This window comes from Ptychodera flava, chromosome 18 (genome assembly GCF_041260155.1).
Source record: "Ptychodera flava strain L36383 chromosome 18, AS_Pfla_20210202, whole genome shotgun sequence".
In the NCBI taxonomy this organism is placed as follows: domain Eukaryota; kingdom Metazoa; phylum Hemichordata; class Enteropneusta; family Ptychoderidae; genus Ptychodera; species Ptychodera flava.
The window spans coordinates 1,293,246-1,305,514 of record NC_091945.1 but is presented as its reverse complement, the minus strand read 5'-3'; the positions used below and the strand labels follow the sequence as shown (position 1 = coordinate 1,305,514).

Sequence of the window (12,269 nt, the reverse complement as noted above, 5' to 3'; positions counted from 1 at the left end):
CTTTCTAACCCGAAATAACCCTTTGGTATAACATTTCTGTTGATTACTGGATTTTTACACTGGATATTTGGTCTTTCTAACCCAAAATATCCCTTTGATATAACACATTCTGTTGATTCCTGGATTTTAGATGGAATCTTTGAAAAACTGGTAATTTTTACTCCTGAATGGTTGCCATGGAAACATTTCACATTAAAATGAGTGTGATTTTTTTTGGTTGTGCTAACCAGAAAAACCCTTATTATCAATTTTTACATCAATCAATAGTTCTTTAATAGGAATTAGGGAAGTAGTAACATTTTCAATCCAGAATAGTTACCATGGCAACTTAAACCATTAAATAAGTCTGGTTATTGTGTTCTCTGACCCGAACTCACCCGCTAGATAATTTTCATATCAATCAAAGTAACTTTTCATTGGATATTAGAAAAACTGAAATTTTCAACCCCTAAAATGGTTACCATGGAAACATGGGCAGTAAAATCGATATCATATTTGGTCTTTTCGACCCAAAAATACCCTTATGGTGACATTTTCACGGAAACTGAACTTAATATTATTCGCGTTATTATTTCTATATAATACTTATATTAATTATTATTATTAATGTTATTGTTTATTAATTTAATGAATTGTTTGGCATGACAGTGTTATCTTAGTGGAAGGTATTCAATAATTCAGTAGATTTACGATTGGATTCGAACCCAAAACGTGTAACCAAGTCATGTAGCGAACACTTCACAGTCAAAATAGCTCGGCCAAATTCCCGGTTTTAAAGACAGTGGTTGGAATATCCGAGCCAAGTTGTTACAATTTTTCTGACAGCGACTTCTTCAATCGCTGTAAAGTTGAGGAAGTACTCGCACTCACACACTTGCTATCATATATCGCATACAAACTTTGCCAGAGCAATGACTACATCGCTTAACTGGGCGAAATAGTCTTTTGGGCAATTCTGTCCACCAGCAGAAGAAGAGAACATCATTTTAGCGGATAACGACACTGTAATGATTGACGATAAAGAAGTCATATACTTCAATAATCGATACAACGCATTACTTTTCAAATATACTGACATTGTTCATTCTATCCTTTGAAGGGAACCTGTAATGCGAGCATAAGTTACAGTCTTCATGCTGGCGACGATACATTGGCTCTGGCCCATTTTACAATTGATCCGGAGAAGGGAGATGTATTGGTTGCCAGACGATTTGACGACGCAGAAGAGGAACATTGGCAAAGTGTCATTTACGAGGTATTTCCATAGTCCCTCCTCAAACTTGTATCTTGTTCTGCAGCTTATCCATAAAATGCTTTTCGGTTCTTGAACAAAACGTGTTAATCTTTGTAGAAGGATGAATTGATAAATGACGACCCTATCTTTCCAAGGGCGTAACTCTCGGTTCAATGAAAATGCTTTGATATTTTGATTATTATTATACATGCAACTACCGCTTTTTACGACAGAATTATGCAGGTAGCGAAATAACGATCTCCCGAAACGCTATGATGAGTCCAAATAGCCTGTTTTTAAAGATGCTTTACAGTCAGATGATTACACAGTCAAATTTTCCTCTTTTGAAACTGTGTCCAAGTTGCGCCTCTATACAGTAAGTGCTTAACATGATGGTGGACCTTCCTGAAAGGCAGTCTGTACATAAACGTCTCTCATGTTTTTCTCATGATGTAAACCATGCAGATCAAGTCTTACGTTAGCATGAGTATTGAAATGTCACATATATTGAGAATCGTATATGTACCAATATTTTGAGGATCAAGTATCAATTCAAAAGTTTCACATCCTTTACTGAGTAGACAAAGCCAGCGTTCCGATATAGGCAAACATAAGTTCGATGATCGCAAATATTACAATGTGTACATATAATGGACGTTGACAAAAAGATTAAGAAAAATTCGTCTTACAGATGTACATTAGTGAAGCAAAAAATATCATAGATATTTTGTTCTACACCCTGTAGATTGACAGTTACACAAAACAATATGGCTAAATTTTAATTGTAAATAATATTCTCAGTTTTTCGTCAGAGCAAGTGATGACGGATGCTGGAGCAAGCACAGCGAGGCTCCCGTGAAAGTATTTGTTTGGGTTCAACCTATCTTTGATATACCTGGACAGTTGTACAAGTAAGATTTAAATGTGATTGTCTTTGCTAGTATTCTGATGCAAGTGTCAGCTGAATGCCAGCCGCCACATCTTAGGGAGACATGCGCAGGTGGCGCCACGATGATTACTTGTAGCAAAATGACTCCACAAAGTGACCGTGCTTGTAGGTCTCCATCAAGGCAATCAGTTGCTTTGTAGCTCACAGTGTTCACACGTGTGAGCTAATGTCGCAGCAATGTCCGTCCGTCAGCCTGTCTGTGTGCCCGGTATCTTAAAAACGGCTCATCAGATCAGAATCAAATCTAGTATATAGATTCAGTTTGCTAATGGCTAGAACTGGTTAGCTTTTGGTGGGTGTGGCTTCCTAACTTTTTGCACATTTGCATCATTAATAATTTAGAAGGAACGGATATACATTGAGAACGATCAATAACAATTTGATAAGATTCGCTGCAAAATGTTGATCATACCAAGATATATGAGCCGTGAAAGGCATCAAGGGGTGACATGAAAGATAGTTTCCTAATTAGAGATATATATCTGTATTGACTTGAGAAAAATTGACGAAACTTGCTACATTTATTGAAGTATGATTTAACATTATTGAAAAGTCATTAAGCGTTTTCGCTGCAGCCTATTCCTAACTTTCATATTTAATGAACTATCCAAATTTGGGATATATATGTGAATTAACTAGGCCAAAGTTGACGACACTTGCTACATATATTGAAGATTCTCTGACACAACATTATTGAAAGTCATTAGCATTTTAAATTCAGCCGATTCCTAATATAGGTCCTCTGCCTATCAGCCAGATAAAGTCGAGCAATTTCATCAGACCTTTAAAATATGATTGGGACCTAATGTTTTGACACAGAGAAGCAGAGGGATGAAGGAATTCATTTTCTCCTCTTTGCTGTCAGAGAGTCAATTCAAGAGTCCCTTGGGTTTAGCCCATTTGAGCTTGTATTGGACATACAGTCCGTGGCCCAATTCAGCTCTTTAATAATAAGAAATTCTTATCAGACGACAATGATTGTCTGAATATTTCACAAAGCTTGGTAAGGCATGTGAATTAGCCAGAGAAAACCTTAAAACCATCTCAGCAGTCCATGAAAATAAAATGCGAAAACACCTCAAAACCGTAAGTTTGAACCTGTTCAAAGTTCTTGTTCTTCTTCCGCCCCCTGGCAAACCACTCTATGCTCGTTACTTTGGTCCATATCTAATTACTAAGAAATTAAATGATTTAAATTACATAATAATAACACCTAACAGGGAAAACTAAAACAATCATGCCAAATAAATATGCTTAAGCCACGGAATTACGGAAATAGGTAGAAAAACTCTAAGAAAAAGAAAATTCAGCAAAGGACATCGATCAGGCTGACAACCGCAAATCCATCGCTAGCTGTGATATAGTAGCTGTTCTAATGGCGTCTGTCGAACGCTTTCGGGTCAAGGCTCACCGCCATTGCACCGCTTCGAGCCAACCCGAAGGCGTTTTTGTAGTTTACTACGACATCAATCTGTGTCGCTGATTTAGCTTGCAAAATAATGAAAATTTAGTCTTGGGCGGTGATGCTTGACCCGAGCAGTTCGATAGACGCCACTTGTACCACTGCAATATCACAGCTAATTCAAATTTTGTTCTGCAGGGAGTCCAAAGTTCATTAACGTTAGCACAATTTAAGTTAACACTGAAAGACAAAGCAAATTATTTCGTGCCGTGTTTTGATTGAGAGCTTGCATAGTAAAAAAACTTACTACTATATCACCTTGTTTATTCTTGCTCAAAATTCTCTTTCAGACCTGTGTTCCTAACGTAAAAGAATAAACCTATGCGAATTATGATAACTGTGAAAGATAGAATAAAGCGAATTGTAGTTTACAATTTTTCCCTGTTCATAAACGAGAACTTCAAACAAATCATAGCCATTGATGTAAATCACACGCAATTTTATATATGAAACATGCAATACCTAACGTTTGTATTGTGCTAAATTATTTGTACTCAGTATTGGTTGTGTGCTTATAGTCACCTTTACTACATTTGAAATAATTTCTGTTATGCAGTGCCATATTTTTGTAATGTAGATGGCTTTTTAAAGAGAAAATCATCTCGACGTAATTTTTTTTATTCATTTTATCTAACTCTAAGGGACTGGACAAAAATTACAGGGGAGGACGATGTTTTTTAAAATGATCCTGCGTATAAAATGTTGACCCTTCAAAGTGTTTGCGCTAAATATAGTGACCCAAAACAATTTTCATGCACATTCAATGCACTACAATGTACTATTCAAAATCTAAAGGGACCAAAGATTTAAAGCTCCTCTAGCTGTAACTCTTGAAATTTGTTAACTTCAAAATAGCTTCTATTCTCTCCTGGTTTTCTCTGAATTCTACCCTCTAAAGGGATATGGGTTCTTATTACATTAGAAAACCATTCCTTTTGAAACATTTGACAAATAAATTCAAATTTTAATCTCATTTTGATTTCCTCACCATTTTCGAAAATTGGTAATATTACAAAAGAAACAACATACAATGTCACAGTTGAAAACATTCACCCTATGCAACATTTCGGTGAAATTCTAATATAAATTTCTTGCATACACATGCAGTTGCAACCACCTAAGTCTAATCAAGTACATCAAAGTGAATTATGAAACGTCTATAAATGCACTGATTAAGCTAGTTTTCTATTGGAAAAAATTATTCATAGTTTCCTCATTGACCCCCATGAACAGTGAATCAAGATTTGGGTGAAATTCAAAACTCAAATTTCGTGGACACACATGGAATTTTAATCACCCAAGTCTAATCAACTACAATGGAATGTATGATCAAACGTTTTTAAATATACAGATTTAGCTAGTTTTGTATTGTAAAAAGATTATTTGTAGTTTCCTCATAGACCCCCATATATATTTGCATGGCACTAGAACTAGGAGCACATGCAGCGGGTCACATACACGCGACTATGTCATGATACGTCTAACAAGAGAGAGACTTTGTAACAATTTTTTAATGGACAGTCACTCAGTGTGCATGATCAGAACCTCTTTGCACCAAGTCCGCGTTGTTGTGCCTGAGTCTATTGTTCATGGCGGTTGGCCGGAACAATCGAAATCGGCATCAGTTTGACATCAGTTTATACGCCTCTTGTCTGGTCCGCCGTCTGGTTATATGAATGATCACAACCTTCGTTTATTCCTTAAAATTCAATATGTTGATAAAGTTGAAAACTGTACACTATGATTTCTCTGACCACTTACAATCCCTTTGGGAAAATTGAGATCTACAACTAGTCAACAGTAGATCTACATTATACTTTATGTAAATTTGGCAGCAGATCTACTGCTTCATCTTATTTTGTGCATACTAATGAGATCATAGTTTAGAGAGTAGATGAAATTTTGGCAAAATTTGGATGAAAATTAAATAAAACTTAGATCTCAGGTAGATGAAATGTAGACAAGATGTAGATCTACTTCATCTACTTTTTTGCATACTTATCAGGTCTTAATTCAGAAAGTAGAAATATGGTAGATGTAAGGCAGACAAGATGTAGATGGAATGTTAATTACATATTGATAAAAAAGGATGTGGCATTAGAACCAGAAATTAATCAAGCATGAATATCATTCAAAAGTGTTTAAAATGAAAATGCAAGTATGTTAACATGAAGTTTTAAGCATTAAAAATCGACCAATGGTAATGATGTGGCACAGATTAGGGCTACAGTTCACTATGAGTACCACAATGTTACATTTTCACAAGTACACCCTCTTGATCTTGATGTAATTTGGTGGCAACTTGCAATCAATGAACCTTTGCATATATATCTCACACAGCAAAAATCAATCATTCAACGACTGATCATGAGTGGTATTCAGTTCGAAACAGACAGCTGAACATCGTGCAGTTTTACTTAAAATTTTCAAAATAGTTCTCAACTGTTACAAACATATACAAGTACATGATTAAAAGTACAGACTGAATACAATCTGAAGCATTTCAGTACATTCAACGACGCTTTATTCAAAAATTTAGAACTGAAATATTATACATATTACACAATCAAAATTCATTTGGTCGTGGTATTAAACAGACGGTCAACAAACCTTGCCTACCTCACGGGCCTACCTCACAAGTTGCGTTACTACTGCAGTACCAGTAATGGCAGTAGTAGAGGCACTGCCGCCATTATTGATACCAGCCTATCTCTTAACCTGATGTAATTCTCGATCGGAACACTTTCTATGCATGTTAGAATTGATGCCGCTAAAAAGATGTCGCCAAGGTGTATAGATGACGAAAATGTACTTGAAAAATAAGTTTTGTTGAAGCAGCAGGAATGGTGAGCTGGCTTCGCTCTCCGATATATTGAACCATTGAAAACCTGGCGCCTTCTGATTGCGCATGCGCACAAGGTCAATTCTCACATTTAGCCCGGAAAGGTTATTTGCTCACAACGCATAACAAGAGCTTTACGTGGGCGCGTGGGGAGATCAGTCTAATACGTGAACTCTTCATAAAAATGCAACGGAATACACCGTCCAGGTGAAGAAAGTACTTCTATATTAGCAGTACTGATAATTTTTAAGCTGACTCGTGATATGCATATTGTTACGTGAGAGAAAACGAAGAAAAGGTGAACTCAGCAGTTTCCGTATAAAATGAAATTTATTACGAAAAACAAAACTAATGGCCAGTCAAGGGGTAGAATACAAACTGTAAAAGTGTACAGGCTACTTGTCTCATAATTTTTAACTTGCCCTTCGGGCGCATTTCTTAAAATATCAAACAATATTTTTCAGCATGCCCTTCAGCTGCATGACGTTCATATATAAGATATATATATATATCATATATATCTGCATGGTTAATATTTTTGACGCGCCCCCAGGGCGCAGTTGATTAATGTATCAGAGATTTTTAAATGTTTTGCAAAGTGTACTTATCATTATAAAATCTGCAGTTCATATGAAAAACATGACAAGTTCCTGATACTAGAAAGCAACATGCACTAATATTTCACAATCTCATTTATCTAACAACAGGTCTGGGCAACTGGTTATGCATATAAAGAGTGGAGTACATTCATAGGTCATTCAAAATCAAAATACTGTATTGAAACTTTAGAAATGACACTTTTAAGTTCCTATCTTACAACTGACATGACAGCAATTTCATGAAAACCCAGAATGACTGAATGTTTAAAATATACCCCAAAATTATACATATATATATATATATATATATATATATATATATATATATATATATATATATATATATATATATATATATATATATATATATATATATATATATATTATATATATGTGAAAAATGGTGTCCGTCAAGGCAGTATTTTATCTCCATATTTATTTAATATTTATATGGATGATTTGAGTCTTCGTTTGAAAACTTTAAAAAAAGGTTGTAACATCGGCGGTCTTATTGTTAATCGTCTCATGTATGCAGTTGACATCGCTTTATGTGCCCATCAGTCGGTGGGCTGCGTAATTTAGTGTATCTCTGTGAAACATACGGTATCGAACATGATATTGTTTTTCATCCAAAAAAATCAGAATGCATGTATTTCATTCCACGTAAATTTGGTCTTGGTATAGATAAGGTCCCACCAATTTATTTAGGGGGTAAGATCTTAAATGTTGCATCCCAACACAAATATCTAGGTTATGTGTTCTCAGAAAAATTGACAGACGACGCTGATATTACGAGACAAGTGCGTAAATTCTATGGCCAGGCAAATTCACTGATGAGCAATTTTGCACACTGCAATAATCAGGTGAAGGTTTCGTTGTCTCGCTCATATTGCACAAATATGTATTGTTCTCAGTTATGGTGGCAATATAGTGTAAAGAATATGCACAATATAAGAGTGGCTTTTAATAATGCCTTTCGTATTCTCCTGAGTCTACCACGGGATTGCAGTGCTAGAGGGATGCTTGTATCAAACAATGTTCCATCTTTCGACTCTCTCAGACGGAACCTATTGTATAAATTCTCCGTCAGACTGCATAATAGTAACAATAGCATCTTGAGGAAAATAGTGAGCTCCGACGTATTTGTATTCTCAAAGTTTCATGAGTCTTACAGAAAGACCATGTATCTTTTACACCGGTAGTTGTATCTAGCTGGTCTTTTTGACACAGAAGCTTTAACTCTGATTGCGCTTTGTACCTTTTACTTCCCTGTTTTTTTTAACATCCTTTTTCTTTCTTTTTAGCTCCGCTGTCAGCGACGCGGAGCTTTTCAAATAGGTTGATTTTCCGTCGTCGTCCGTCGTCGTCCGTCATCGTCCGTCAACAATTGCCTTCTCCTCTGAAACCACAAGTCTAATTGCTTTGAAATTTTATATGCAGTTCACTCAGGGTGACCTCACTTCAGTTTGTTCAAATCGTGGTGAAATTTGCATATTTGTATTTTTGGGGTATCTCTGAAACCGCTTGTCCGATTGCTTTGAAATTTGATATGCAGTTTACTTAGGGTGACTTCAGTCAGATTTGTTCAAATCGTGGTGAAATTTGCATATTTGTATTTTTAAGGCAATTTTTGTCATTTTTGGTTAAAAAAAATCTTTAAAAATCTTCTTGCAAGTACCAGGTCAGATAGCTTTGATATTTGGTACATATGTCTCTGGGGATGATCTTTTTCAGATTTGTTAAAATTGTGCAGAAATATGCAAATTTGCATTTTTAAGGCAATTTTTGCCATTTTTGGTCAAAAAATGTATTTCTCTAAAAGTACTGATCTGATAGTTTTGAAATTTGGTATGCAGGTTTCTATAGATGAACTAAGTAATATATATTGAATTTCTGATGAAATCTGTAATTTTGTATTTTTGGGGCAATTTTTGCCATTTTTGGTCAAAAAATGTGTATTTCCAAAACTACTCATCTGATAGCTTTGAAACTTGGTATACAGGTTCCTACAGATGAACAAAATTATATTTATTGAAATTATGCTGAAATCTGCAATTTTGTATTTTTGGGGCAATTTTTGCCACTTTTGGTCAAAAAATGTGTATTTCCAAAACTACTCATCTGATAGCTTTGCAATTTGGTATACAGGTTCCTACAGATCACCTTAATGATATTATTGAAATTATGCTGAAATCTGCATTTTTGAATTTTTGGGTCAAGTTTTTCCATTTTTGGTTAAAAAAATGTAGTTATTCTCTACATAAACACAGTGGAGCTATATCGGCCGCTAGGTCGCTTGTTATAGTTCCAATGGTCTGGGGTTTTTTTGTTCTGTTAGATAGGTGTCTACATGATTTTTTTTTAGTGTTATATGGGATGTAGTTTACAAATCCTGATTTAAAATAATAAATAAATAAATAAATATACCCACACACTGAATCATTCAATTTATATTCCACCTTTTGTTTTACTTTTGTTGCACGCAGAGGAGTCACCCTGTTTTCAAAGTTGGAATAGGGGGGCATCACCCTGTATTCGAAAGTTGGAATAGGGGTCAGCCACTTGTTGATGTCAGCAAAAAATAATCCACCACCCCTCCACTCCACCCACCCACCCCCCCCCCCACCCCGAAGAAACTGACCAGTCCCTAACGAGCATGGAGTGCTCTGCCAGGAACAGGAAGAAGAACAAGAACTTCAAATTTCTCTTTGAAGAGCTTAAGTGGGCCATGGACCGTATGTCCAAATACAAGCTCAAATGGGCTGAAACCACGACACACTTGAATTGACTCTCTAACAGCAGAGAGCAAAAAATGAATTCCTTTATCCCACTGCTTCTCTGTGTCAAAACAGTAGGTCCTAATCATATTTTTCAAAGTTCGGTGAAATCGCTCGAGAGCACCTTGACTTTCTGGATGGTAGGTGGATGACCTATATTGTTTAATGCCTAGCTGATCCATTGCTTGTTGAAAAATTCCAGACATAAAGTTGTAGCCTTGATCGGACTGGACACATTTAGGGAGGCCAAATAAAGTGAAAAATTGGACTAAAGGTTTCACTATAGTATTTGCCTTTATATTTCTCAATGGTATGGCTTCTTGGAACCGAGTAGATGTACACATTATTGTCAACATGTACTCATTTCCTGATCTTGTTTTTTTTTTTTGTAGGGGCCCAACACAGTCTATAAGTATACTACTAAATGGTCCTTGAAATGCAGGATTGGCTGCATGGTTCTTGAAATGCAGGATTGGCTGTAAAGGGGCCTTTTGAATGGTCTGATTTGGTTTTCCTCCCATTAGACATGTATGGCAAGTTTTACAGATTTTGCAACATCCTGCCGGAGATTAGGCCAATGAAAGTGACTGAGAATTTTATGATAAGTTTTCCTAACTCCCAAATGACCAGCCCAGGGGGTTTCATGGGCCAGGCGTAATATTTCAGTACGATAGGACTTTGGAACCACAATTTGATGTTTTTTAGCCCAATCGTCATCAACCAAGACATCTAGAGGTCTCCATTTACGCATGAGAATACAAAATGTTGGATAATAGGAAACAGGGCTAGCTGAAGTTTACCTTCGTCATCAGCCCTATCACACAAACACAAATCATCTGGGTCTTGGTGTTTTTCTGCAATAATATTTGATCTAGAAAAGGTCTGACCTTTGTCAGCAGAAGTTTTACTGGAAGTGTTAAGTCCATGAGGGATAACGGAATGATCCGTATCAAACACCTGACCGAGAGAGGTGTCGTTTAGGTCAACATCTGTGACATCGTTTTTTTAGAATATTTTGATTCTCAGAAGTTTTCTTTGACATGGCTCGAGTAACAGCACATGAAGGGTATATGAACCAGGAATTTCTTCTTCAATTGGCTCTGGATCCTGATCTAAACTTGGTTTATCAGTCACAAGTGGATTAGTAATGGCCTTGTCCCCAGCCAGGTCGTTTTCAAGGAGAACGTGAATCCCTTCAATAGGCAAAAAAGGCCTAATACTTAAAGTTACAGGTCAAGAAGCAAAGTCCGAAATAGACATTTTGGAGAGAAACAGGAATGTAGCCATTACAATCTACTCCCTAAATAAGAACTTAAGAACCTGAAAATTACTTTTCAGAAAACGCCGGGGTATCTGCCAACAAAAGAGACTGGGAAGCCCCAGTATCTCTTAAATTTTGACTGGGGTAGCAACAGACAAATCACTAGAAAGTGATATAAAACCATCATGAATAAATGGTCCGAAAATACTCATAATGCTATCTTGAGAAGAATTGACCTTGACCACATTAATTGGGAATAAGAGGGGTTAAACCTCAGCAAATGTGTTGCACAGATTATTAGACTCTAATTGAGATGATGAAGAACTAAAGCCGGTGGGCTTAGATTCACTTTGACCACTTTGACCTTCCAGTTTTCTTTTCAATTTGAAACAATCTGACCACTAAATGGCCGTCGTACCAAATTGTTTGCCAGAAGGAGATTGAGATTTGGGATCTGATGATGTGGAAGTGTTACTTGAACTTTCCGAAATGTCGTCATTTGATTTTTTTTACTCTCCTTTGAGAAATTTTGGATGAAAATGAGTTAAATTTCCCTGCATTGTTGCAGTATGAAAAGGACTGGGATGGTTGGCTTAGAAATGAAGTGTTATGGGTAAATGAATAATCATCTGCCAGGCGTGCAGCAGCCTCTAATGTATCTGCCTGTTGTTCATTGACAAATGTCTTGATGTCGTTCCTAATGCTCCTCAATGAAAATAAATTCACGTAATTTCTCATGACTTTGACAGATTTTCTAAGAAGAACACCAACGATCAAATAGTTGTTCCTTTGTTCGAGCAAATTTAACATAAGTTTGATCCTTCGCATTTTCACAATCCCTAGATTTCTGACGTTAAGCTTCAGGCACCAATTATTTTACCTTGAGTAAAATAATCGCAATCATACCAAGCCATAATCCAATACACTAGGTCAGAATTTGTAAGTCAATAGTTGTAAACATAGACACAAAACAGCACAGAACAGACAGTAAATAGACGGTACACAAACAAAGTCAAATTCATGAAAGAAAGATATATGGACCTCTGGCCAAAAGACCAAGAAGTGATGTCAGGTGTTTCGAAAATAGTAAGCATCCTGCCCCACATGTGGCACCCGCCATATATCAATCTGTAAGTTAGATAGGT

The 12,269-nt window shown here is 36.3% G+C and overlaps 1 protein-coding gene across 1 annotated transcript in view; it reads left to right on the top strand.

Annotated features, from left to right (window-relative positions):
- The window catches only part of LOC139117969 (protocadherin-15-like), a 118,982-nt gene that overhangs the window by 7,964 nt on the left and 98,749 nt on the right, over window positions 1–12,269 (top strand). Inside the window, exons 4-5 of the mRNA XM_070681229.1 lie at window positions 1,100–1,255; window positions 2,036–2,145. The gene's annotated coding sequence lies outside the window, so the exon portion shown is untranslated. The remainder of the gene's footprint in view (window positions 1–1,099; window positions 1,256–2,035; window positions 2,146–12,269) is intronic.